Source organism: Rhincodon typus, chromosome 5, assembly GCF_021869965.1.
Source record: "Rhincodon typus isolate 14 chromosome 5, sRhiTyp1.1, whole genome shotgun sequence".
Classification (NCBI taxonomy): Eukaryota; Metazoa; Chordata; class Chondrichthyes; order Orectolobiformes; family Rhincodontidae; genus Rhincodon; species Rhincodon typus.
The window spans coordinates 30,520,040-30,523,562 of record NC_063336.1 but is presented as its reverse complement, the minus strand read 5'-3'; the positions used below and the strand labels follow the sequence as shown (position 1 = coordinate 30,523,562).

The 3,523-nt window shown below is 42.1% G+C and overlaps 1 long non-coding RNA gene across 1 annotated transcript; it reads left to right on the top strand.

Annotated features, from left to right (window-relative positions):
- The first annotated feature begins 1,703 nt into the window (after positions 1-1,703).
- LOC125483201 lies at positions 1,704-2,643 on the top strand. Its single transcript, XR_007262160.1, has 3 exons — positions 1,704-1,848; positions 1,944-2,052; positions 2,148-2,643. It is a non-coding gene; the product is annotated as an uncharacterized LOC125483201 (long non-coding RNA).
- Positions 2,644-3,523: the final 880 nt, after the last annotated feature.

Here is a 3,523-nt window from a genome sequence, read left to right as displayed (position 1 = left end):
TGGATGATCCATCTCCTCCAGAGGTTCCCAGCATCACAGACACCAAATTTCATCCAATTCAATTCACTCTGGATGATATCAAGACATGGCTGAATACTCAGGATACTGCAAAGCACACCTGGCAGCATACTGCAATGGTAGTGAAGGATAGACTGGGGCTATTTCCTTGGAGTGTTGGGGGCTGAGGGGTGACCTTTTAGAAATTTATAAAATCATGAGGGACATGGATAGGGTGAATAGCCAAGTCTTCTCCCCAGGGTAGGGGAGTTCAAAACTAAAGGGACCTGAGGGGTAACTTTTTCATGCAGAGGGTGGTGCATGTATGGAGTGAACTGCCAGAGACAGCAGTTAATAAAACATACTGCATTTTAGGCTTATTAAATAAGGGCATATAGTTCAAAAGGTTATGCTGAATTTACGTAGAGCATTACCTACAGCTCAGCTGGAGTATTGTATGCAGTTCTACAAGACAATGTGAATGCTTTGGATAGAATGCTAAAAAAGTTTACAACAATTGATCCAGGATGAGAGATTTCAGTTATGAGGATAGACTGAAGAACTTGGAATGGTTTTCCTTGGAGAGGAGAGGGCTAAGTGGAGATCTGACAGAACTGTTGAAAATCACAAGGGATCTGGACAGAGTGAATAGGGAGAAACTGTTTTCACTTATCAAAGGATTAAGAACCAGACAGCACAGATTTAAAGTAATTTGCGAATGCAAAAATTGCAAGATGAGAAAAACTTTTTCACACAGCAAGTAATTAAAAGTCTGGAGTAGATTGCATGGAAGTGTTGTGGAGGCTGATTCAATTGAGGCATTCAAGAGGCCATTAAATGATTATTTAAATGGAAGCAATGTGCAGGGTTACAGGGAAAAGGCAGGAGATTGGCTAAAAGTCAACATGTTCAGAGAACACATGCAAGCATGATGGACCAAATGGGGTCCTTCTGCTCCATAACAATTCAGTAATTCTGCTGCACTTTGTCACATAGTCTGAGAAATATTCCCTTTCCAAGTAAATACCCAGATTGTATACAAATATGTGCATGCACATATGGCTATTATTCCATGAGGAAAAGGCAAGAAGTACTGGGAAGTCAGTAGGCATGTAATTGATGTAACCCAGAGGAGTTTTATCAGTGATAAAAGACCCAGCTCAGTGGAGAAAAATAATGATCAAAAGTGACGCAGGATTTAGATTAGAATGGCTGAGTCTGGATAACATCAATAGGGGTGTCTTAACACACAGACACAATGATACATTCAGTTACTGTAATATTTTATTTGTTTTTGTGCAATAAACAGGCAACTCTGAACTTATGCACGTAATTACTGATAAAAGACTAAAAAATGTAAACTACATATTTTGACACTGACTCTTTAGTTTGTGTGAATGCCTAATACATCACAGGTGATGCTGAAAAGAGATTGAGAAAAGGGGGTGGAATCCAGCCAGTGAGTAAGTATTCTCAGATGGCATGAAGGCATTTTTGACTGAATGATTAAGTGCTAAGTAGATTGTGAGAACTGTATTAAAGGAGAACTTTGGAGTAGGAGTAAGCACTGGGAATGATGAGTACTTACCCCGAGATAAGTTTCAGGTAATTTGTTTTTTGAGGGGCGATCAATTTGTCTTTTAAATAATCCAATTTATGGACATCCTTTGTGTACTCAACCATGGCAGCTGCTCAGCTGTGAAACGTGGTGGGGGACATAAGCCAAGAGAATCCCTCAAACATATTCCCTTTCTTAACATTGTTGACAAGTGTGATTGTACCATGTGTTTTCTTTGAACAAGTAGTGGACAGCAGTGAAAAAAAAAGTATCAATTTAAAGATTCTGGACAGGTTTGAAAACTGACTGGAGCAAGAGCACAGATTCTCACAGGGACATGCCTTGGAAGCTGTCATCCCAGTGCATTCTCTTCCTATTTTAAATGTAGATTGAAGGAGCCTACAAACGAGGATATCAAAAAAGAACGGTTAAAATATATTGAGGCTCTTAACGAGTGCTAAACATTTTTTTTTCGGTCATTGCACTCGTTCCTATAGGTATTTCTTTAATAATAAGTGTATATTTGCTCCTAGTCAGTGATTAATCAAGTTACCCTCACAATACTAAATCTTCATTTTATCTCCCTTCTCAGGATTGCTAGTGTGACCGACTGGTTGTGGCATATGAAGCAGAACATGAAACGGGAAAACTGACAGTTCCTAACAGTAAGCATCTTTGTTTAACTTCAAGCCACAGAATAAACACAGACTGCCATACACTTGACTTCTTGCTGTTACCCTACCCATTGTCTGCTGTGGCTGCATTGTGCGGGGCCAGCTTTATGGCCAACCCTCAAATCAGTCTTGTGCCGAGGCAATGCAAACTGGTACTTTCATTGAACCGTAACAGCTGGCAAGTGGAGTGCAACACATTTCATCGTCCCTGATATTCAGACGCAGGTTTACTTACAATGCCTTTACAAAGAAAAATTGTTTCACCTCTTATCTCAGGCACAGCATCTTTCCCTTTGTTCAAAGCCCTGGGGCAGCCCGTGTAACATAAGCAGATAATTCATGATAAGATTCACGGTATGTAAGAAATTGAGTTGTCAACACCACTTTGAGCCACCTCAGTCCGTGACAGGAAATGAAAACATTTACTAAAAGTAGTAGTATTATTTTGACTGGTAACTTGAACTGTTAACAAATGTGATTTTGAAATGTATGTCTTTTGGAACCGATCCAATGAGTGTATGACTTTAATTTCGCTCCTTCTTCAAAACGCATAACAGCTGATCTGATGGTTCACCTCTGTACGGGAAACGAGTGCAGCTTGGCTGCTTCATGTGACGTAATATGGGATACATGCTAAACTTTACATCTTCCTTCGGCACAGTCATCTCTTATGCTTTCCAGAAAACCTGCCACTTCTGTAGGCTGCCTCACAGAATTGACAGGCAAAATTCTTGCTGTTTGAACGGACAGAGAACCTGTGGGTGAGAGATAGTAGGAACTGCAGATGCTGGAGAATCCGAGACAACAAGGTGCAGGCCTGGATGAACACAGCAGGCCAAGCAGCATCATAGGAGCAGATTGGGATGCAGTGTGCTCAGGGTTGAGAGTGGTAAGGTATTGACATAGGTCAAGAATCGATTGACAGGAAACAGTAGGAATAAGCGGTAGTAGGAACTGCAGATGCTGGAGAATCCGAGACAACAAGGTGCAGAGCTGGATGAACACAGCAGGCCAAGCAGCATCATAGGAGCAGACAGGCTGACGGGCGACACGGTGGCACAGTGGTTAGCACTACTGCCTCACAGCACCAGGGACCTGGGTTCAATTCCAGCCTCGGGCGACTGCCTGTGTGGAGTTTGCACATTCTCCCCGTGTCTGCGTGGATTTCTCCGGGTGCTCCGGTTTCCTCCCACGGTCCAAAGATGTGCAGGTTAAGCGGATTGGCCATGCTAAATTGCCTGTAGTGTTCAGGGAGGTAGAGGGTGTATATTAGGTGGGTCATAGGGGGATGGAT